Source organism: Balaenoptera ricei, chromosome 1, assembly GCF_028023285.1.
Source record: "Balaenoptera ricei isolate mBalRic1 chromosome 1, mBalRic1.hap2, whole genome shotgun sequence".
Taxonomy (NCBI): Eukaryota; Metazoa; Chordata; class Mammalia; order Artiodactyla; family Balaenopteridae; genus Balaenoptera; species Balaenoptera ricei.
Window position 1 is genome coordinate 800,068 of NC_082639.1, and position 25,576 is coordinate 825,643.

The 25,576-nt window shown below is 43.4% G+C and overlaps 1 protein-coding gene across 3 annotated transcripts in view; it reads right to left on the reverse strand.

Annotated features, from left to right (window-relative positions):
• Nucleotides 1-25,576, reverse strand: part of GNB1 (G protein subunit beta 1) — a 91,524-nt gene that overhangs the window by 37,887 nt on the left and 28,061 nt on the right. For 2 of the 3 annotated variants that reach the window (XM_059899576.1, XM_059899500.1), the window contains exon 1: nucleotides 3,952-4,000. The exons of the other annotated variant lie outside the window; for it this stretch is intronic. The gene's annotated coding sequence lies outside the window, so the exon portion shown is untranslated. Of the gene's footprint in view, nucleotides 1-3,951; nucleotides 4,001-25,576 lie in introns of those variants that run through there. 3 annotated transcript variants of the gene reach the window in all.

The following is a 25,576-nucleotide window of genomic DNA, read 5'->3' on the forward strand; positions in this document are numbered from 1 at the left end:
AGGCTGCCCGACCCACTTCAATATCCTCCTAAAAGAACAGGAACTAGGCTCTCCCCACATGGAACTAACCCGTTTCCCAGCTCAGACACTGAGCGAGATGAGGTGGTCTTCCCTGACCCCGGTATCACCTCCCCTACGTCGCCTTACAGATCAGCTCGCTCACCTACCGGATGCTGGCAATTAGGAGTGACAGCAGAAATCACAGTGGGAGGCGTGAGGTCCTTTGCAAGTGGCAGCTCAGGGAGTGGGATGGGAAGACAGGGCTGAGCCAGTGCTGGACAGCAGGTGTGAGTTACCCTCACCCAGGTCGCCATTCCCTCTGGAGTCACAGGAAACGGCCAGTGACCCTTTCTCCTGAATCCTTCTGTGTGATGCACTACAAAAACCCATCTGTTCTTCCGTCCTGTTCTCCCGCTACAGCTGACCTTGCTTCCCAGGTCGAACACAGAGCCTAGTACATACCCCTTCAAACCCGTTGGGGCCACACAGGAAGTCCCACTTGAATGATTTCAGAGCCAAACTTCATACATAATTGATGCTATCCGAGAAGTGAATGGCACACACCCAGAAGGAAGGTCTAACTGGGAAAGGTGGCAGGGACTGGACATCAACTGCACACGACAGAGGCACCTCTGAGAGGCTGTAACCCTCAAGTTTGGGGGAAACTCTGCTCTCAGCCGTGCCTCCTGCACTCCAGTATGCAGATGTAATCTTTCTTTTACACTCACTTCCCGCAAACTACGACGAGCGCTACTGGGTCTCCCACGTGCCTCTGCACGTCCAGCCCGCCTGCGCAGGACCGGCTGGCGGAGGCAATGTGGCTGCACCTGGCTGCGGGCCACACTTCTGACTTCCAGACCCCACTCTCAGCCCCAGGTGGCCTCCACCGAGTTGACAACCTCTCTCTGCCTCTGAATTTTGGTCTGAAAGTGGAAACAGTAACACTACCTACCTCACATGCTATAAGGACTCAGTGAAAATCCACATAAGGTCCTTAAAACCTGACTGAACCACAGCAAATGCTCACTAAATCCAACTTGTTACAAAAGCAGTAATAGGGTTTTCCACTTGAAATGATTTAAGTAACAGAAAACTTCTCCCTCACCGGTCACTCTTCCGACCCAGTCAGTGGAACAGGCCCTCCGCACAAACGAAAAATATGGGCAGCAGCAGCCACCAGGGTGACACAGGGGTTCAGCAGGTAGAGGCAGGGCCTGCTCCTACGCTAATTGCTCATTTAGCTTAAAAAATATCTTTATGAAAGGTAAATAACACAATAAACAATTACAATTTGATACACTCTGACATATTATACACCTATGAAACCACCACCTCAGTTAAGGTAATGGACACATCTACACCCCCAAAAGTCTCCTTGTGTCCCTCTGTAGCCCCACCCCCGACGCCCAGGCAACCACGAATGTGCTTTCTGTCACCACAGTAAGTTTGCATCTTCTAGAGCTTTATACACGTGGCACCATACAGCGTGTGCTTTTCTGTGGTCTGGCTTCGCGCCCTCAGCGTGGTCACTCTGACATGCATCCGTGCTGTTGCACGTCTTTACATGGACGTCTGCCCTCGTTTCTCTTGGGTAAGCATCTAGGAGTGGAAAGGCTGGATCATACACAGCAAGCAGACGTTTAACCTATTAAGAAACTGCTGGGGCTTCCCTGGTGGCGCAGTGGTTGAGAATCTGCCTGCCAATGCAGGGGACACGGGTTCGAGCCCTGGTCTGGGAAGATCCCACATGCCGCGGAGCAGCTGGGCCCGTGAGCCACAATTACTGAGCCTGCGCGTCTGGAGCCTGTGCTCCGCAACAAGAGAGGCCCGCAACCGCGATGAAGAGTGGCCCCCGCTCGCCACAACCAAAGAAAGCCCTCACACAGAAACGAAGACCCAACACAGCCAAAAATAAATAAATAAATAAATAAATAAATAAATAAATTAATTAATTAATTAATTTAATTTAAAAAAAAAAACAAAAAAAACTGCTGAACGGTTTTCAACACGGTTGCACCATTTTTCATGCCCATCATCAGTGCACGAGAGTCCAGCGCCTGCACACCCTCGGCAGCACGTGATATGGTCAGTCTTCTCCATTTTAGCCACTGTAATAGGTGGTTAGTGGTGTCTTGTGTGTGTTTTTTTTTTAAATAAATTTATTTATTTTATTTTTGGCTGCGTTGGGTCTTTGTTGCTGCACGCAGGCCCCTCTCTGGTTGCGGCGAGCAAGGGCCACTCTCCGCTGTGGTGCACAGGCTTCTCACTGTGGTGGCCTCTCCCGTTGGGAGCACGGGCTTCAGTAGTTGTGGCGCACGGGCTTAGCTGCTCCGCGGCATGTGGGATCCTCCCGGACCAGGGCTCAAACCTGTGTCCCCTGCACTGGCAGGCAGACTCCCAACCACTGAGCCACCAGAGAAGCCCCTTGACATGGACCATTTTTAAAGTCATTATTGAATTTTGTTACAATATTGCTTCTGTTTTGGTTTTTTGGCCACAAGGCATGTGGGATCTTAGCTCCCCAACCAGGGATCGAACCTGCACTCCCTGCATTGAAAGGCGAAGTCTTAACCACTGGACAGCCAGGGAAGTCCCCTTGTTGTGGTTTTAATTTGCATTTCCCTGATGGCTAATGATTTTTCACGTGCTCATCTGCCATCTCTCTATATTCTCTGGTGAAGTCTCTGTTCAAATCACTTGCTTGTTTTTCGGGTTGTTGTTTTCTTAATATTGAATTTTAAGAGTTCTTTACTTATTCTGGACATAAGTTACCTAGAAGACATGTGATCTGCTAGTATTTTCTGCCACTCTGTGTCTTGTCTTTTCATTCTCTTAACAGTGTCTTTGAAGGAGGAGATATTTTTAAATTTGATGAAGTCCAATTTATAAATGTTCTCTTTAATGAACTGTGTCTTTGATGTCATTAAGAAATCCTTGCCTAACCCAAAGTCTCAACGATTTTCTGTTTTCTTTTAGATGTTTTCTAGTGTTAGGTTGTGTCTGATTCATTTTGAGTTAATTTTTGTCCATGGAGTCAAGTTTACCTTTTACATATGGATATCCAACTGTTCAAGCACCTAATTCATTCATTTTAGTTTTGTTTTTTAATTTAAAATTATTTCAGGGACTTCCCTGGTGGCGCAGTGGTTAGGAAGCCGCCTGTCAATGCAGGGGACATGGGTTCGAGCCCTGGTCTGGGAAGATCCCACATGCCGTGGAGCAACTAAGCCCGTGTGCCACAACTACTGAGCCTGTGCTCTCTAGCCCGCGAGCTACAACTACTGAGCCCGCGAGCCACAACTACTGAAGCCCATGTGCCTAGAGCCCGTGCTCTGCAACAGGAGAAGCCACCGCAATGAGAAGCCCACGCACCGCAACAAAGAGTAGCCCCTGCTCGCTGCAACTAGAGAAAGCCCGGGTGCAGCAACGAAGACCCAACGCAGTCAAAAAATAAATAAATTTTTAATAAATAAATAAATAATTTCAACTTACAAAGAGTTGCAAGAATAATACAAAGAACTGGATACCCTTGCCCAGATTCACCGCCAACACTGTGACATTTATTGCCCCCATTTCATAAAAACATATTGGAATTTTTTTCTGAATTGTGTGGCCTCACCTTTATCTGTATCATCTGCTGATATTCCAACCAAGATTTGATTTGCAAAAGGGGCTCTTCTGCTTTCTACTGAAAGAAGTTGGAGAAACACTGCTCTTGTCCAGAATGTGGACCATCATCTCTGGGACCTTAACCCTTCATGCTGAACACTGGATGAAGACTTTGAAGAGAAAACCCTTCTCTGGATCAATTTGTTTGAAAACAACTTTGAGCTTAAAAATGAGAGATGGGCAAAACTGTAACAAAAACCAGGTTCTTAAAAAAAAGAAACCCTGAAGAAATTTAAATATTGTACTTTAAAAACTGGTAAGAATCAATTACGTCAAAATTACCTTAATTCCGAAGTGCTTCCGGTCTGGTCTCCAAAACATGTAAAATTGTCTGCAACAGAGAAAAGGCTGTATTTGCATTGATTCAGGTTGTGAGGCACAATATTCCATACATTTTAAGAAGCACATAATTCCGCCCCTTCCCCATCACCATTTCTTGCCCCCAAATCACTTTACTTATTAGTACTTTGTATTAACTTAGTGGTAAGTTTTTCGGTGTGGAAAAGAAGAAATCTGATCTCAATTTCTTTAAAAAAAAAGAAAAATCCTTAGAAATGCCTCAGGGAAAATACCTTGAATTAAACTGAAAAGCATCAGGGGGAAGGGGTGTTTAGAATCCTGTTACTACAAAAATTGTAGTAACAGCAACAGAAAAAAACACTGCAATTCAAGAAGCTTCTAAGAGTAACCTTCCCCAGACTTTCCCGTCTGGCCCGCAGAGGATCTCATGTGAATGTCAAAGAAGCCACGGGCTGACTGTTCCCTAAGTGCAGGTATGTCAACCTGGGCACATCTCCAGCCCATTCCTCTGGCCCAGTCCAGCTGCTGCAGTGCCGTCCAAAGATGTGGCCCTGGGTGTCCAGGAGGCCAGAGCAGCAGACACAGCAACAAGCCTCTGGACTTGCCTCTCATCACACTGCAGCCAGTGCGAAAAAATATTTACTTCTAGATTTCTTCTGAAATACCTGCTTGTCCTTTCCCAGAAACTAAATTTCAATACACTTAAAGATGTTCTGGGTAATCTCTCCAAAATACTCTGTGAAAAGGCCGCTTTTGGACATTTCACAGGTTACCTCTTGTCTATTGATCAATTCTCTATTACGTTTACAAACTCAGTGCATGCCTCTAACCTGGGGGTCAGGTCAGGAGAGGCATCAACAAGCTGACGTCCCCCAGTTGAACTATGAATTCTAAGGCATTTATTTATAACAAAATAGTTTTGTTTTCGAATTATGCTCGAATGCTGCTTATGTTATAAGCAAGCACATACTTTTCTGGCAGTAGAAGTGGGCATGGAAGAAAACAGTGTGGTGGTTCCTCAAAAAGTTAAACACAGAATCACCATACAACCCAGCAATTCTACTTGTAGGTATACATCCAAAAGAACTGAAAACAGGTATTCAATACATGTACACATATGTTCACAGAAGCACTATTCACAACAGCCGAAAGGTGGCAACAGCCCAAATGTCCATCAACAGATGAATGCATAAACAAAATGTGGTACACCCACACAATGGAATCTTATTCATCCATAAAAAGGAATGAAGTACTGATACACGTACAACGTGGATGGTCCTTGAAAACATTACACTACGTGAAGAAGCCAGACACAAAAGGTCACATATTGTATGATTCTGTTTATGTGACATATCCAGAACACGCAAATCCACGGAGACAGAATGCAGTAGCTACCAGGGGCTCTGTGTGCGATGGACAACTGCTCGACGGATACAGGGATCCTTCTGGGGTGACAAAAATGTTTTGGAATTAGGTAGAGGTAGTGGCTGCACAACACTGTGAATTACTAAAATGCCACTGAATTGTTCACTTTAAAATGGTTTTGTTATATGAATTTTACCTCGGGGTGGGGGGAGGAGTAAGTGCTGTTAAAAGTACTTGAAAAAACCAAACCAAACCAAACCAGTGGGTGTGGAAGAAGTTGGAGACAGAGGCAAACTATGGCTCTCGCCCCCATGAACCCTCTGAGCCGGGCTCCCAGGAGTGCACACCCAAGGCTTCAGGAAGCCATGAAACTGAGAGCCGGGGAGTCTCAACCTGGGCACAACTGATGGGTTTTTTTTACATTTATTAATTTATTTATTTGTTTATTTATTAATTATTTTCGGCTGCATTGGGTCTTCGTTGTTGCGCATGGTCCTTCTCTAGTTGCAGTGAGCGGGGGCTACTCTTCGTTGCGGTGCGCGGGCTTCTCACTGCGGTGGCTTCTCTTGTTGTGGAGCACAGGCTCTAGGCGCGCGGGCTTCAGTAGTTGTGGCACACGGGCTCAGCAGTTGTGGCACGCGGGCTCTAGACCGCAGGCTCAGTAGTTGTGGCGCACGGGCTTAGTTGCTCTGCAGCATGTGGGATCTTCCCGGACCAGGGCTTGAACGCGTGTCCCCTGCATTGGCAGGCGGATTCTTAACCACTGTGCCACCAGGGAAGCCCCACAACTGACATTTTAGATTGGCTTGTTCTCTGTGGTGGGGGCCGTCCTGTCTTCTGTAGGATATTCAGCAGCTGGCCGGCCTCAGCATCCCCTTCCCCAGCTGTGACAACCCCAAATTTCCAGACACCACTAGATGTCCCATGGGGAGAGCAATACTAGCCCCAGGTGAGAGCCACTCCTTTAAGGAAACTGTCACAATCACCCCGATCTCCAAACGTAAGTCCTTTCACGTATTTTCCACATCAAGAGACAGACAGAAGAAAGTAAAATAGAAAAATGTATCATCGTTTGCTCTAATTCAAAGGCCTAGATTGCCTTGTGGCTCAAGGCATGAAACAAAGTTCAAGCTCCCTATTCTTTGGAAGAGAAGACAGGGAGCTAACTCCCAGAGAGCACTGACCCTCCAGCTCACAGAGGATGCTGAGAGCACCACCAAACCACCTCCCCCTGATTCACACGGACAGCTGTCTGGACTCATTTCTAGCTAAAAATAAGACCCAAGTGGGGGTCTTTTTCTGACTGCCCAGCCCACAGAACCCAGCATAGAGAACAAGACCACTGTCTTAGCAGCACACATTCGTGTGATCCTAAACTAGGGGTACCACTTTTACAGAAAATCAGAAAACCAGGGATTTAAAAAACCAAAGGCTATATTTTACAAAGCTACCACACCTACTAGAGGCAAAAGGTACAGTGGCAAGTGAGCCCCACCTTTAGACCCCTAAGGGCTGAGCACACTAGACTAATGAGCCTGGCTGACGGGTTTCCAGGGCCCACAGGGGAGGGGGCAGCGCATGGCCAGACAGTCAGGAGAAAAGACGGTTCTCAGGCAGCAGGCTGGCAGGGAGGACGCTCCATGGTTACTCTGAAGCCCAGCCACGAGGGGTGCTGCTATAGAGTGGAAGTAAGGGGTGGCATGAGTACATGCTGAATTTTTCTCTATTTAATGTTCTTAGAAAGAGAAGTTGGAGGAAGATACAAACCTAAAATTCAAGAAAAAGGTACAACCGTTTATAGACCAATTTTTAGTCAAATTTTAAATATGTGAAATAAAATTCAAATCACAGATTTAACAGAGTAACAACTCTATCATGATTTTTATGAGCAAACCAAACACTTTTAATATTCCAAATAAACAATGCCTCGCCTACCCCGACACTGCTTTTAGACCATCTTCCTTTGGCTGGTGGCAGCCTCCTGGAAGGAGGGCATGAGCCCTGTATCCCTCCCTCTTATCCTCTGTACACGGTCTGCCTATGCAAACCCATGCCGCACAAAGCTTCCAGACCACTCCCTCACAGAGGGACCAGACAGCCGCACACCACACCCTCCCTGCCCAGTACTGCTTCAGGCTGCCTCTGGCTGCACCTCAAACACTAGTCTTTGAAGTCTACCCAATACCTTGGCTTAATTTTAAGTGATTTATGGGTCAAATCCCTTGACCATCCATTCACTCAACAACTACTTCCATGCCTATAATGTGAGATAGTGTGCTAACGCTGAAAACACATGTCAACAACCAGGTATGTGAGCCACCTACATGGGTCTTACAGTCTAGTGGAGAAAGCATGAAAAATTATCTTATGAGGTACAGAGAGAAAAAAGAGAGAGGGACTGTACCAATACAAACTAAACTAATAAAAATCAAGAAGGGCTACTTTCTACAGACCTCCAATTATAAAATAAGACATGGCATGTAATATACAGCATAAGGAATACGGTCAGTAATTATCGTGATAGCTTTTGTATGGGGACAGAGGGTTACTAGACTTATTGTGGGGATCATTTCATAACATATACAAGCGTCACACCACTGTGTACTGCACCTGAAACTAACGTAATATTGTACATCAACGTCCTTCGGTAAAAAGGAAAGGGCTAGTTTCACACAGAGCTGTGTGGTACGGGCACAGTTCTGGAAATGCACGCACAGGCCAGGACCCCGAGGTTCAGAGAGCAGAGCGCTGAAGCAGGTGTGCAGCTGACCCGACCCCGGCTCTGGGGTCAGAGGGAATGGGCCCTGCCCCCAGCCCAGAGAGGCCACTGCACAAAAGCTGGGGTGGACTCTGAGCCCTTCTCAGTGGCCAGGGGCACCACAGTCCGCTCAAGGCGCTCAAGAGCCAAGGCAGTTCTATTCCCAAGATTTTTTTTTTTTTTTTGGCTGTGTTGGGTCTTGGTTGCTGCGCGTGGGCTTTTCTCTAGTTGCGGCGAGCGGGGGCTACTCTTCGTTGCGGTGCGTGGGCTTCTCATTGCGGTGGCTTCTCTTGTTGCGGAGCACAGGCTCTAGGCGCATGGTCTTCAGTAGTTATGGCACGCGGGCTCTGCAGTTGTGGCACACGGGCTTAGTTGCTCCGCGGCATGTGGGATCTTTCCCGCACCAGGGATCGAACACGTGTCCCCGGCGTTGGCAAGCGGATTCGTAACCACTGCGCCACCAGGGAAGCCATGTTCCCAGGATTTTATTAGGCTAATATCCTTAGAGCAGATTTTAAAAGATGGAATTATTATATGTCAAAGATTAGGCACTTTAAGGCTCCTGATAAGATCAACTGAGCCTATGTTTTGATTCAGTACAGTTGTTAATTTAGCAATATTAAATCTCTCTGTGATGAACTTCTTTGTACACACATAATCTAGTATCATGAAATTTTAAGTATCAAATACTAGCATTTGTATGAGTATTGTTATTCCAACATTTTTCAAAATCTAAAAACTGAGTCCTCTTGAGATATACCTAGAGAAGTCCTTTACTGGGGACATTAAAATTTCAAATCAAGCAAAGGTACACCTGTTGGGAATGATTCCTTCTATATCCATATAACCCCACACATATGCCCTGTTACTTATCTGTAATTCTGAGATCCGTAAACCCGGCCAGAACAGACATAAGGGCATTAACTAGCCTTTATCCTGTTCAGTGTGAACGGTCATACATTTTATCACAAGCTTTAAGGTGTCTGATTATAAGTCTTGCTGGGGGCACTGTGCATGTGCGATATACACACCACTTCATCTTTCTAAACCCTGAAAAAGGCTGAATTCTAGAACACATCCAGTCCTAAGAGTTTTGCATAAAGGACTGGGGGCTTGTAAGAGACAAAGTAAACTTCTCAGTTCTGAATAATTCTCTAGTACAAACCTGTCCTGAAGAGGCAGAATGTGAAATGATAATGTGAAGGAGGTCCCCTAGCCAAATTTAGGAATAAATCTGAGGGTAAAAAGGAATAATAATTATAACAGAATATATATTACTGAAAAAAAAATGAACACACAAGTACACAATAACACTCAAGTAATAAATAAAACAGAAAGAAACAAGAAGAAAGGTGAAGCGTTTCTTTAAAAGCGTTTCTACAAACAAATATAGAAGGAATGACAGGTTTAGGGCTCTGGAGTCACCGCAGATGCAGGCAAAGACCACCCACCTGGGGGTGCTGAAATCAGTGGGTGAAAGTGTATGAAGTGACAAGGAAGTCACAAGGACTAAAACTATCACTCACAGATTATTTCTTCACTGTAAAAAGGAAAAGTTATTACAATTAAGAAATCTGGGGACTTCCCTGGTGGCGCAGTGGTTAAGAATCCGTCTGTCAACGCAGGGGACACGTGTTCGATCCCTGGTCCAGGAAAGATCCCACATGCTGCGGAGCAACTAAGCCCGTGCGCCACAACTACTGAGCCTGCGCTCTAGAGCTCACGAGCCACAACTACTGAGCCTGCACTCTACAGCCTGCGAGCCACAACTACTACCCGCTCGCATAGAGCCCGTGCTCCGCAACAAGAGAAGCCACCGCAATGAGAAGCCCGTGCACCGCAACGAAGAGTAGCCCCAGCTCGCCGCAACTAGAGAAAGCCCGCGCGCAGCAACGAAGACCCAACACAGCCAAAAATAAATAAATAAATAAATAGATAGATAGATAGATAGATAGAAAAGAAAAGAAAAGAAATCTGGTGTCATCACCTTAATCAAGTGATTAAATGTAGTATTACCAATAATGGAACAAACCAAGATTAGGGATCTCATGATATGATAAGATGAGAAGTACAGGTCACCTATGGGGCATTTTTGCCAAAAGTATTTTGCCTGTATCCAATCATGAGGAAATAATTTGTAAAAATCCAGAATGTGAGACATTACAAGTAATTGACCTGAACTCTTCAAAACTGCCAATGTTAAGGACAGACAAAAAGGTGGGAAGACTGCTCAAGATGTAGTGACCCTCAGGAGACAAGATAACAAAATGTGCAACACATGAACTTGATTAAACCCTGAATTTGAATAAAGGGCATGAAGACATTCTGAAGAAAACTGAAGAAATCTAAATGTGGACTTGGATTAGGCATTAGTGAATCAATGTTAAGATTTGGGGTATAATGAAACTACTGTGGATATGTAAAAGAACATCCTTGTTCTTGGGACAGGCTGGAGTTGTAAAGAATAAAGTATCATGACACAACAATCAAATGCTTCACCAAAAAAGCAGAGACAGAGAAAGAAAATGTTACAAATTACCCAACCTGGGTGAAAGGTACAGAATGTTCACTGACCTATTCTTTCAACTTTCTGTAGCTTCAAAAGTTATTCAAAATTAAAAGCTGGGGAAGGGAAATACTATGACCAACAGAGGGCAAATATAGATTTTAAAAATATGCCCTTGAAGTGATCAAATGAAAGATGGGATGACTTGAAGATAAAGTCAGAGAAAATAACTTATTTTATAACTATTTTTTTTGACTTTTCCACTGACCAATACAGTAAGAAAAAGCTTTAGTAGCTGGAAAACTTGGTACAACCTCAAGATTTAATGACTCAATCAATGCATTTTGATTTTTAAGAGTGTACTTTTAAAAAAAGATGAATTAATATTTAACTTTTAATTTTTCATATTTAATTAATTTTTATTCATTTTAACAGTGTTTTGTTATTTTTCTCAGGCTGGCTAGAGGTTTATCAATATGATTTTTTCAAAGGACCAATTTTCAGTTTCACTGATTTTTCCTACTGTGTTTCTGCTTTCAGTTTCACAAAATTCTGCTCATTGTCATTATTTTCTTCCTTGTGCTTGTTTTGAAATCAATGTGCTCTTCTTTTAGTTTCTTAAGGTAGAAGCTTAGATTAGTGAGACCTTTTCTGTTTTCTGTAGTAAGCATTTAATTCTACAGATTTCCCTATAAGCACTGCTTTCACTATGCCCCACAAATGTTGATATGTTTTGTTTTCACTTTCATTCAAATTAAGATTTTCAAGTTTCCCTTATGATGTCATCTTTAATTTTCAACTACCTGGGGACTTTCCAGACAGCATTCTGTTTCTGTTCTCTAATTTAACTCCACTGCAATCACAGCTACTGTCTAGCCCCTGGCAGGTCCAACTGCTGGGTCCTCCTCAAGTCTGGCTTCCATTGATTCCTTTATCTCTTAACAACAGATCACTTTCTGTGTATCACATATAATTTTTCACTGTGCACCAGAGAAAAGCAACAGAAACCAAAGTAAACAGTATCTACGCCTACGGACGGGACACCCCTTCTTCTGTGGGGCCATCAGTACGGAAGATTAAGTCAATCTACTCTTCAGCTGAGTTGCACGCAGGTTTTGTAATCCTCAGCACGCCACAGCCTTCAGATTTCTTCAACAGTAAACTGCCTTCACCTTCACGACACTAGAATACTGTTCTCAAAAATTATTGGCCAAAGAAGAAATATACCCCTCTCAAACCCGCTGCAGGCCGGAAGTGAGGCAGAAAAGCAAGTCATCCAACTTCTGCTCAAAATTCAGATTCACATGAAGATGAAAACAAATGTGCAGGCTGCCTCAGTTTGAGGATGAGCCTTCAACTTTATTTTGGCAGAAAGGTGGGTGTTTGCTAAACTGAAAAAAAAAAAAAAAAAAACCCAACATACTGCGATAGAATATATAATAAGGACTCCCTCAAAGTTAACGTTCTGTCCCACACGGTACACATGGTCTTTGGCAAAGAACACACCTTGCCCCACAGCCACAAAGGCTCCCTTAACCCCGTTTCCCAGGAGGCTGGGGCTCTGCCTTGCTTCCACTCGTGTGTCCAGAGGTTCCTTAATGAATACCTTCAGGTGCTACATTGGATATTCTGTACAAAGCTTGGACTTGCCTGTAGAACACTGCCAGCCACATTCCCGGCATCAAACCACACAGTGATTCCATACAGTGACACATCAAGAATCTCACGTCTGCACCACCTCCTTCTCATGCATTGTGAAAATGAAAGAACACACTGGGGCTGCAGTTTCCACCATCAAAGTCTGGGAACCAGCTCTGTATGAAGGTGCACCAGGGGCAGGAGAGGTGCACAGGAACACTTGTGATGCGCCTACCTAAAACAGTTTTGGCTAACCCTAGCTGCTGAATAATAAGCTTCTAACCATGCTCAGTTTTTTTTTTTTTTTTAATTAATTTATTTATTTTTGGCTGCGTTGCGTCTTTGTTGCTGTGCGTGGGCTTTCTCTAGTTGCGGGGAGCAGGGGCTACTCTTCGTTGCGGTGCATGGGCTTCTCATTGCAGTGGCTTCCCTTGTTGCGGAGCACGGGCTCTAGGTGCACGGGCTTCAGTAGTTGTGGCTCGCAGGCTCTACAGCGCAGGCTCAGTAGTTGTGGCGCACGGGCTTAGCTGCTCCGCGGCATGTGGGATCTTTCCCGGACCAGGGCTCTAACCCGTGTCCCCTGCATTGGTAGGTGGATTCTTAACCACTGCGCCATCAGGGAAGCCCTCAATTGTTTTTTAAATTATCCTGTATTTTCTTGTGTTCATTAAAAGCTTAAAAAAACACACACACTTCACTGTGGTTTCCATATGAGACGGTAAATCTTTGGAGGAAAAGTTATGAGGTAAACTACTTATTTTTTGCAGAAGGGTGGTTAACTATGCAATATGACCTGCAAAGAGTTCCAACTGGGAATGTAAATTGATACAGCCACTATGGAGAAGAGTATGGAGGTTCCTTAAAAAAGTAAAAACAGAATTACTATATGACCCAGCAATCCCAACACTGGGCATATACCCAGAGAAAACCGTAATTCAAAAAGACACATGCGGGACTTCCCTGGTGGCACAGTGGTTGAGAATCTGCCTGCCAATGCAGGGGACACGGGTTCAACCCCTGGTCCGGGAAGACCCCACATGCCGCGGAGCAACTAAGCCTGTGCGCCACAACTACTGAGCCCACGTGCCGCAACTACTGAAGCCCATGCGCCTAGAGCCCGTGCTCCACAACGAGAGAAGCCACTGCAATGAGAAGCCAGCACACGGCAACGAAGAGTAGCCCCCGCTCGCGGCAACTAGAGAAAGCCCGCGCGCAGCAACGAAGACCCAACACCGCCAAAAATGAATAAATAAAATAAATACATTTATTAAAACAAAAAAAAAGACACATGCACCCAATGTTCATTGCAGCACTATTTACAATAGCCAGGTCATGGAAGCAACCTAAATGTCCATCAACAGAGGAATGGATAAAGAAAATATGGTACATATATACAATGGAATATTAATCAGACATAAAAGGGAATGAAATTGGGTCATTTGCAGAGACGTGGATGGATCTAGAGACTGTCATACAGAGTGAAGTAAGTCAGAAAGGGAAAAACAAATATCGTATATTAACGCATATATGTGGAACCTAGAAAAATGGTACAGGTGAACTGGTTTGCAGGGCAGAAACAGACACACAGATGTAGAGAACAAACGTATGGACACCACGGGGGGAAAGTGGCAGGGGTGGTGGTCGTGGTGGGATGAATTGGGAGATTGGGATTGACATGTATACACTAATATGTATAAAATGGATAACTAATAAGAACCTGCTGTATAAAAATATAAAATAAAATTCAAAAAAAAAAAAAAAAAGAGCTCCAACTTTTTCCCCAACTTTGGTTTGCCTAGGAAAATAGCTCAAATTTTGCAATAAAAAACTAACTTTACTATCAAGCACAGTAGTAACTGCTGAACATTTGGCATGTTTTGGGGGGAAGAAGTATGCAAATACAGCCAGGGATACATCAATATGGAAAAATGGATAGAAGCAGCAACATGCTCAGAGCACTTTAAATCCAATACAGAAACAGGAGGCACAACCACAGCACTGACAGTCTCCTCCCAGGGCTGCCTATATTTCCAGACTGAAACGATGTGCCAAGCGCCCAGCACAATGACTGAAGAGACACTGAAATCAAGCTACATCATGTTTCAGAACTCCAGAAGCAAAAGTAAGATTCTAAAAGCTTCCAGATGGAAAAAATCGGTGGTATACAAAGGATTAAGAATCAACAGCTCTGAATTCCCAACAGCAACACTGGAAACTGGGAGAAAACAGAGCAATGTCCTGAACTAATTCCAAGCAAGAACTGTATACTCAAAATGATCAATCCTAAGGTCAGAATAAAGACATACAAAGTCTAGGAAGCTACTAAAGGATATTTTCCCCCAAAAGGGGAAGAAATGAGGAAGACATCATCACATCTGGAACTCAGGAGATCCAGAGGAAACATGATTTCCTGCTCTTTCTTTTGTGGACCTTAGATTCGGTGGTTAATGCGCTCTTTGATACAGTAATGATATTCCGATACACTGACCATCCCAGAAGGTCTGACCCACATGGCACTCAGGTGTGTTATCAGGCACTGCTCTGAGCCCTGTGCCTACTGTTCCTCTAAGGCCCACAGCAATTTAATGAGCAAGCATTAGGAGTGTACCCACTATGTTACGGATAGCTAAACTGATAGAGCCTAAGACCCCAAACTAGATTTTAAACATGTATCTGGAAAAAAGACATAGGTCAAATTATTGTTAACCAACCCTAAAATTTATCAGGTACTTACTACATGCCAAACGCTATGCTGCTAAGTACTTTATACACATCATCTGATTAATTCCTCAATAACCCAACGAGTACATACTGTTATCATCATTCCTTGTCATTTCAATTCTGTAAAATTACAGAAAAGACAGCTCAGGCAAAGAAAGGTCAGCAACTAACTCAAAGTTGAACAAAGAGCAAGAGGCACAGTTAGCACTGCACCCAGTGAAGGGACTCAAGCCCAGGGGCTTACGTTGGCACTAAACTTACTGTCATTTTAAAATAATAAGTCTGTGTACATTTTCTAAAAAGAAAGAAAATCAGACACAAAAACTAAATTTGTCCCTTTGCTCAGAATGTCCTTTGGCCTCTCTTCCCCTCTGCCAGGAAACAGCACTCAACCTTAGAGACAGACCTTTATTAAACCTTCCTGACTGCCCCTCTCCCCAACTACCCAGCCTCCCTCCTGTTCTCTGACCCACTGCCATGTTCCCATCCTACTAGGCTGTAAGCAAGGACTGTGCCTTGCCTTCACCGCTGCTTTGAACACTTTGCTTTGGAGCGGAGGGGTCTGTCACCTTACAGACCACCTTTCCTAAGAGCTGCCCCCATTGTTCCTCCTCCAAACCCTGGTCTTGGGATGGTCCCCTGGCTCCCACTCACCCCAGTCAGAGCTGACCACACCAAGGACAGGTACCCAGCTCAAGTCAGACCAAACACACTGTATCCCCCAATAACGAGGAAACTGAGACTGAGAGTGCAGTGGGCTCTCTGGGTCTGGAAGTGGGACATGAACTGGAGAGCTGTGGCAGGCCGCCCTCCACAGCGCAGACGGAGCAGCAGAAAGAAGAGCAACACAGACGCACAAGAGGGGCACACTCCCCACTGTTCCTGTCCCTTCCCAGGGCCTCTGCACTCCAGTCTTACAATTAATTCTTCTTTTTTCTTTTTTTTTTAATATTTGAATTTTATTTTATTTTTTTATACAGCAGGTTCTTATTAGTTATCAATTTTATACGTATTGCTGTATATATGTCAATCCCAATCTCCCAATTCATCCCACCACCACCACCCCCCCGCTTTCGCCCCTCGGTGTCCATACGTTTGTTCTCTACATCTGTGTCTCTATTTCTGCCTTGCAAACCGGTTCGTCTGTACCATTTTTCTAGATTCCACATATATGCAATAATATACGATATTTGTTTTTCCCTTTCTGACTTACTTCACTCTGCATGACAGTCTCTAGGTCCATCCACGTCTCTACATCTTCATGTTTTTTCTTAATCTGGAGCTTCAGTTGGTTGGTTTCTTGCAACCAAATAACTCTACTAAAACTACCTGTATATCATACCTACGCCAGCACCAAGCATCCATTCCCTAAGTGCTTGCAAATAACTCCATGACCTCCTCAGTTTAGGGCTTCACCAACAGTCTCTGCGAGAGGACCCCCAAATTCCCACCTGTCTTATCTTCCAAGCCTGAACCCTTAGCCTCCAGTTACACACCCTTTGCCTCCCACCTGGGGGATGGCAGCAACAGACCCTTAGCCCCCTTACCTGACCGTATGAGCAACACCTGACGTGCCAATCACCTCCTCCTCCTCGAACGCTGGGTGAGGGGATACCATTCTTTTGCTGTCCCCCATCTCCTTGCTACGCCCTTTCCTGACTGCAGCCCGATCCCTAGAATTCTGGCAGTGCAGTGCTCTAAGGGCTCAATCCCTTATCACAGTAACAGGCTTTCCTTTCCAAACCCCTGACGGTGGATTCACTGCCCACTTCCGGCACAGAAAACCCCCTCCCCCCAAGCTGCCACTCAATCCTACCCATCCCCCTGTCTCCCCCCCGCCCCGGACTCCACTCCCACTGTCCGGGCCTTTGCCTAGCCTGCTATTAACTTGCTTCCCCAGCCACCTCTTTCCCTCTCCAGCCATCCTATACACCACTGCCTGATTTATCTTTCTGAAGGGCAGCTCTTGACATCTGACTCCAGTCTTCAAGTGCTCCTCCTACAGAAGAAAATCAAACTTTTTAGCCTGGCCTAGTCGAAAGCCCTTGTACCTTACCCACCATACTTTCAGGCACCCTCCCCCAGGATTCTGATTCATCGAGTCTGAGGATGGCCAAATACACGTACACAAACGCTGTGGGTGACCTGGGGCTCTCCGCCAGATTTGGACCAAGATCCTGACCACCAGTCCCTTACAGAGAAATCCGAGAAACATTAATGTATTCTTGCCTTGAAGAGTTAGAGACAACTTTTAAAAAGTAATATATTTCCCCACAGTCAAGAAAAAGGACATGCTTCCAAAACTTACCAGCTGAAGACATGAGCATCGTATTTCCTATAAAAACTGCAAAACAGAAGGCACTCTGAATTGAAGTGTTTCTGTCACTCAAATTCTAAAGCGTCTGTGATTTATGATGGGAACTAGAAAGAAGCAAGAATCATAGACACTCTGTGCCTTCAGACCATTCAGAATCCGGCAGTGCTCTTTACTGTGAAGCTCAGCTGATGTCTGTGTTTATTACGCGGTCTCTGTTAGAAAAGCATTTCGTGAACCTGTTCTTGTGCCATGCACCAGTTTAGGCCAGACTAAAGCAAGCAGGAATATTTACAGGCATACTTTGTTTTACTGCACTTCAGAGATACTGCGTTTTTTACAAACTGAAGAGTTGTGACAGCCCCATGTTGAGCAAGTCCATCAGCGCCGTTTTTCCAACAGCAATTACTCACTTTGTGTCTCTATGTCCCATTTTGGTAATTCTTGAAATATTTCAAACTTCTTAATTATTATTATATTTGTTATAGTGTTACTAACTAATGTTACTATTATAACTCACTGAAGGATCAAACAATGATTAGCACTCTTTAGCAATAAAGTATTTTCAATTTAAGGTCTGTATGTTTTTTTAGACATAATGCTATTGCACACTTAGCAGACTACAATATAGTGTAAACACAACTTTTATATGCACTGGGAAACAACCAAAAAAGTCATGTGATTTGTTTTATTGCAATACTCGCTTAACTGTGGTAGCAGAACCGAACCGGCAGTATCCCCAAAGTATGCCTGTACTTCCACTTTGAAAACATATAGATAGCCATGCTATACAGCAGCACTAAAATAGGATGAACGTTTTAAATTGCTTATAAAACATTTAACAATAAATGGTCTTGATATCTGGGCTCACGTTTGTGAGCCTTCATTCATGCACTCATCACGCCTGTTTCGTGCCAGGCACTGAAGCAGGGTCTCCACACACTGACTTGTCCTTGCCACTCAAGTTTCTCACCTGCTTAAACTAAACACTGATAAACGCAGCCACTTCTTATCTCTCTCTGGATGTGACAGGAGTTGCCAGATTAACTTTGTTTTCTCCATTCCTGGATTTTTACTCCAATTCCTATCCCTCTCTTAAAGGAAACCTTGTTGGTACAAAAAAGCCCAGTCATCAAAAAAGGGGTGAGAAGGGGGACCACAGTAAAGAAGCGGAAACACAACAAAGAAACGGGCATCAAAAATCTGTTTGGAGGACTTCCCTGGTGGTGCAGTGGCTAGGAATCCGCCTGCCAATGCAGGGGACACAGATTCAATCCCTGGTCCGGGAAGATCCCACATGCCACGGAGCAACTAAGCCCGTGCACCACAACTACTGAGCCTGTGCTCTAGAGCCCGCGAGCCACAACTACTGAGCCCACGTGCCACAACTACTGAAGCCCGTGCACCTAGAACCCGTGTTGCACAACAAGAGAAGCCACCGCGCCACAGCAAGGAATGGCCCCCACTCAACACAACTAGAAAAAACCCCACGCAGCAACGAAGACCCAACGCAGCCAAAAAGTAAAATAAATAAACAAAAATCTGTTTGAAGGAGGATCTATACGTATCATTTTGGTCCCAAACTTTCCTTCCTAATTAAGCTTTAAGCAAGTGAATGCTCAAGATAAAATTCCTTGATTAAAGAATCATTAGTCATAGGAATTCACCAAGAAGCTTACTGAATACAAGAAAACCAAGCTTATAAGCTTATAACCAAGCTTTGGTTATTATAATAACCAAAGTTCCATCTAAGTTATTCATTAATTAGTAAAAAGTAAATGGGAGAGAGGAACCAAGATGGCACAGTAGAAGAATGTGCTCTTACTCCCTCTTGCGAGAACACCAGAATCACAACTAGCTGCTGGACAATCATCGACAGGAAGACACTGGAACTCACCAAAAAAGATACCCCACATCCAAAGACAAAGGAGAAGCCACAGTGAGACGGTAGGAGGGGTGCAATCACAGTAAAATAAAATCCCATAACTGGTGGGTGGGTGACTCACAGACTGGCGAACACTTATACCACAGAAGTCCACCCACTGGAGTGAAGGTTCTGAGCCCCACGTCAGGCTTCCCAACCTGGGGGTCCGGCAACAGGAGAGGAGGAATTCCTAGAGAATCAGACTTTGAAGCCTAGTGGGAATTGACTGCAGGACTTCAACAGGACTGGGGGAAACAGAGACTCCACTCTTGGAGGGCACACACAAAGTAGTGTGCACACCGGGACCCAGGGGAAGGAGCAGTGACCCCAGAGGAGACTGAACCAGACCTACCTGCTAGTGTTGGAGGGTCTCCTGCAGAGGCGGGGGGTGGCTGTGGCTCACCGTGGGGACAAGGACACTGGCAGCAGAAGCTCTGGGATGTAGTCCTTGGCGTGAGCCCTCCCAGAGTCCGCCATTAGCCCCACCAAAGAGCCCAGTTAGGCTCCAGTGTTGGGTCACCTCAGGCCAAACAACCAACATGGAGGGAACCCAGCCCCACCCATCAGCAGTCAAGCGGATTAAAGTTTTACGGAGCTCCGACTGCCACAGCAACAGTCAGCTCTACCCACCACCAGAGCCTCCCATCGAGCCTCTTAGATAGCCTCAACCACCAGAGGGCAGACAGCAGAAGCAAGAACAACTACAATCCTGCAGCCTGTGGAACAAAAAAAACCACATTCACAGAAAGACAGACAAGATGAAAAGGCAGAGGGCTATGTACCAGATGAAGGAACAAGATAAAACCCCAGAAAAACAACTAAATGAAGTGGAGATAGGCAACCTTACAGAAAAAGAATTCAGAATAATGACAGTAAAGATGATCCAGGACCTCGGAAAAAGAATGGAGGCAAAGATCAAGAAGATGCAAGAAATGTTTAACAAAGACCTAGAAGAATTAAAGAACAAACAGAGACGAACAATACAATAACTGAAACGAAAACTACACTAGAAGGAATCAATAGCAGAATAACCTGAGGCAGAAGAACGGATAAGTGACCTGGAAGACAGAATGGCGGAAATTCACTGCTGTGGAACAGAATAAAGAATGACAAGAAATGAAGACAGCCTAAGAGACCCCTTGGACAACATTAAACGCAACAACATTCGCATTATAGGGATCGCAGAAGGAGAAGAGAGAAAGGACCCGAGAAAATATTTGAAGAGATTATAGTCAAAAACTTCCCTAACATGGGAAAGGAAACAGCCACCCAAGTCCAGGAAGCGCAGAGAGTCCCATACAGGATAAACCCAAGGAGAAACACGTCGAGACACGTAGTAATCAAATTGGCAAAAATTGAAGACAAAGAAAAATTATTGAAAGTAGCAAGGGAAAAATGACAAATAACATACAAGGGAACCCCCATAAGGTTAACAGCTGATTTCTCAGCAGAAATTCTACAAGCCAGAAGGGAGTGGCATGATATAGTTAAAGTGATGAAAGGGAAGAACCTACAACCAAGATTACTCTACCGAGCAAGGATCTCATTCAGATTCGATGGAGAAATCAAAAGCTTTACAGACAAGCAAAAGCTATGAGAATTCAGCACCACCAAACCAACTCTACAACAAATGCTAAAGGAACTTCTCTAAGTGGGAAACACAAGAGAAGAAAAGGACCTACAAAAACAAACCCCCTAAAATTAAGAAAATGGTAATAGGAGCATACATATCGATAATTACCTTAAATGTGAATGGATTAAATGCTCCAACCAAAAGACACAGGCTTGCTGAATGGATACAAAAACAAGACCCAAATATATGCTGTCTACAAGAGACCCACTTCAGACCTAGGGACACATACAGACTGAAAGTGAGGGGATGGAAAAAGATATTCCATGCAAATGGAAATCAAAAGAAAGCTGGAGTAGCAGTACTCATATCAGATAAAATAGACTTTAAAACAAAGAATGTTACAAGAGACAAGAAAGAACACTACATAATGATCAAGGGATCAATCCAAGAAGATATAACAATTATAAATATATATGCACCCAACACAGGAGCACCTCAATACATAAGGCAACTGCTAACAGCTATGAAAGAGGAAATCAACAGTAACACAATAATAGTGGGGGACTTTAACACCTCACTTAACACCAATGGACAGATCATCCAAAATGAAAATAAATAAGGAAACAGAAGCTTTAAATGACACAACAGACCAAACAGATTTAATTGATATTTATAGGACATTCTATCCAAAAACAGCAGATTACACTTTCTTCTCAAGTGTGCACAGAACATTCTCCAGGATAGATCACATCTTGGGTCACAAATCAAGCCTCAGTAAATTTAAGACAATTGAAATCATATCAAGCATCTTTTCTCATCACAACGCTATGAGACTAGAAATGAATTACAGGAGAAAAATACGTAAAAAACACAAACACATGGAGGCTAAACAATACGTTACTAAATAACCAAGAGATCACTGAAGAAATCAAAGAATACCTAGAGACAAATGACAATGAAAACATGATGAAAAAAAAAAAAAAAAAAAGAAAACATGATGATCCAAAACCTATGGGATGCAGCAAAAGCAGTTTTAAGAGGGAAGTTTATAGCTATACAAGCCTACCTCAAGAAATAAGAAAAATCTCAAATAAACAATCTAACCTTACACTTAAAGGAACTAGAGAAAGAAGAAGAAACAAAACCCAAAGTTAGCAGAAGGAAAGAAATCATAAAGATCACAGCAGAAATAAATGAAACAGAAACAAAGAAAACAATAGCAAAGATGAATAAAACTAAAAGCTGGTTCTTTGAGAAGATAAACAAAATTGATAAACCATTAGCCAGACTCATCAAGAAAAAGAGAGAGAGGACTCAAATCAATAAAATTAGAAATGAAAAAGGAGAAGTTACAACAGACACCACAGAAATACAAAGCATCCTAAGAGACTACTACAAGCAACCCTATGCCAATAAAACGGACAACCTGGAAGAAATGGACAAATTCTTAGAAAGGTATAACCTTCCAAGACTGAACCAGGAAGAAATAGAAAATATGAACATACCAATCACAAGTAATGAAATTGAAACTGTGATTAAAAATCTTCCAACAAACAGAAGTCCAGGACCAGATGGCTTCACAGGTGAATTCTATCAAACATTTAGAGAAGAGCTAACACCCATCCTTCTCAAACTCTTCCAAAAAATTGCAGAGGAAGGAACACTCCCAAACTCATTCTATGAGGCCACCATCACCCTGATACCAAAACCAGACAAAGATACTACAAAAAAAGAAAATTGCAGACCAATATCACTGATGAATATAGATGCAAAAATCCTCAACAAAATACTAGCAAACAGAATCCAACAGCACATTAAAAGGATCATACACCATGATCAAGTGGGATTTATCCCAGGGATGCAAGGATTCAATATACGCATATCAATCAATGTGATACACCATATTAACAAATTGAAGAAGAAAAACCATATGATCATCTCAATAGATGCAGAAAAAGCTTTTGACAAAATTCAACACCCATTTATGATAAAAACTCTCCAGGAAGTGGGCTCAGATGGAACCTACCTCAACATAATAAAGGCCATATACAACAAACCCACAGCAAACTTCATTCTCAATGGTGAAAAACTGAAAGCATTTCCTCTAAGATCAGGAAGAAGACAAGGATGTCCACTCTCACCACTATTATTCAACATAGTTTTGGAACTCCTAGCCATGGCAATCAGAGAAGAAAAAGAAATAAATGGAATACAAATTGGAAAAGGAGAAGTAAAACTGTCACTGTTAGCAAAGGACATGATACTATACACAGAGAATCCTAAAAATGCCACCAGAAAACTACTAGAGCTAATCAATGAATTTGGTAAAGTTGCAGGATACAAAATTAATGCACAGAAATCTCTTGCATTCCTGTACACTAATGATGAAAAATCTGAAAGAGAAATTAAGGAAACACTCCCATTTACCATTGCAACAAAAAGAATAAAATACCTAGGCATAAACCTACCTAGGGAGACAAAAGACCTGTATGCAGAAAACTATAAGACACTGAAGAAAGAAATTAAAGATGATATCAACAGATGGAGAGATATACCATGTTCTTGGATTGGAAGAATCAATATTGTGAAAATGACTATACTACCCAAAGCAATCTACAGATTCAATGCAATTCCTATCAAACTACCAATGGCATTTTTTACAGAACTAGAACAAAAGAATCTTAAAATTTGTATGGAGTCACAAAAGACCCTGAATAGCCAAAGCAGTCTTGAGGGGAAAAAAAACGGAGTTGGAGGAATCAGACTCCCTGACTTCAGACTATACTACAAAGCTACAGTAAGCAAGACAATATGGTACTGGCACAAAAACAGAAACATAGATCAATGGAACAAGATAGAAAGCCCAGAGATAAACCCACGCACCTATGGTCAACTAATCTATGACAAAGGAGGCAAGGATATACAATGGAGAAAAGACAGTCTCTTCAATAAGTGGTGCTGGGAAAACTGGACAGCTACATGTAAAAGAATGGAATTAGAACACTCCCTAACACCATACACAAAAATAAACTTAAAACGGATTCGAGACCTAAATGTAAGACCGGGCACTATAAAACCCTTAGAGGAAAACATAGGAAGAACACTCTTTGACATAAATCACAGCAAGATCTTTTTTGATCCATCTCCTAGTGTAATGGGAATAAAAACAAAAATAAAAAAATGGGACCTAATGAAACTTAAAAGCTTTTGCACAGCAAAGGAAACCATAAACAAGACAAAAAGACAACCCTCAGAATGGGAGAAAATATTTGCATACGAACCAACAAAGGATTAATCTCCAAAATATATAAACAGCTCATGAAGCTCAATATTAAAGAAACAAACAACCCAATCCAAAAATGGGCAGAAGACCTAAATAGACATTTCTCCAAAGAAGACATACAGATGGCCAAGAAGCACATGAAAAGCTGCTCAACATCACTAATTATTAGAGAAACGCAAATCAAAACTACAATGAGGTATCACCTCACACCAGTTAGAATGGGCATCATCAGAAAATCTACAAACAACAAATGCTGGAGAGGGTGTGGAGAAAAGGGAACCCTCTTGCACTGTTGATGGAAATGTAAACTGATACAGCCACTATGGAGAACAGTATGAAGGTTCCTTAAAAAACTAAAAATAGAATTACCATATGACCCAGCAATCCCACTACTGGGCATATACCCAGAGAAAACCGTAATTCAAAAAGACACATGTACCCCAATGTTCATTGCAGCACTATTTACAATAGCCAGGTCATGGAAGCAACCTTAATGCCCATCGACAGACGAATGGATGAAGAAGATGTGGTACCTATATACAATGGAATATTACTCAGCCATAAAAAGGAACGAAATTGAGTCATTTCTTGAGACGTGGATGGATCCAGAGACTGTCGTACAGAGTGAAGTAAGTCAGAAAGAGAAAAACAAATATCGTATATTAACACATGTATGTGGAACCTAGAAAAATGGTACAGATGAACCAGTTTGCAGGGCAGAAGTTGAGACACAGATGTAGAGAACAAACATATGGACACCAAGGGGGGAAAGCCGCAGGGGGGTGGGGATGGTGGTGTGCTGGCAATTGGGATTGACATGTATACATTGATGTGTATAAAATTGATGACTAATAAGAACCTGCTGTATAAAAAAATAAATTAAATTAAATTAAAAAATTTAAAAAAAAAAAAAAGTAAAATGACAGGACTTCCCTGGTGGCGCAGTGGTTAAGAATCTGCCTGCCAATGCAGGGGACACGGGTTTGAGCCCTGGTCCGGGAAGATCCCACATGCCGCGGAGCAACTAAGCCCATGCGCCACAACTACTGAGCCTGCGCTCTAGAGCCCGCGAGCCACAAATACTGAAGCCCGAGCTCCGCAACAAGAGAAGCCACCGCAATGAGAAGCCCACACATCACAAAGAAGAGTAGCCCTCACTCACTGCATCTAGAGAAAGCCCGTGCACAGCAGTGAAGACCCAACACAGCCAAAAATTAATTAATTAATTAAAAAAGTGAATGACATAAATAACTCCCCCACGGTAGGAATAATAAACACTAGGTCACTGTGTTTAAGTCCAGGGTAAGGAAAGCACCCCTTGGACGAAAGCTGGCATTTCCTTGGCCGTGATGGAAGAGTGGGGAGCAGATCTTCCCACAGAACTGGACGGTGTGAGCTCCTGACCCGAAGGGAGTTAAGTGAGGACATGGAATCGCAGAGACCTGAGAGGAGGAGCATCCGCACATGCAGCGCCCGGGACAGGGCCACAGCCACCGGACTCTTCACCCTATTCTTTGTGCCTAGA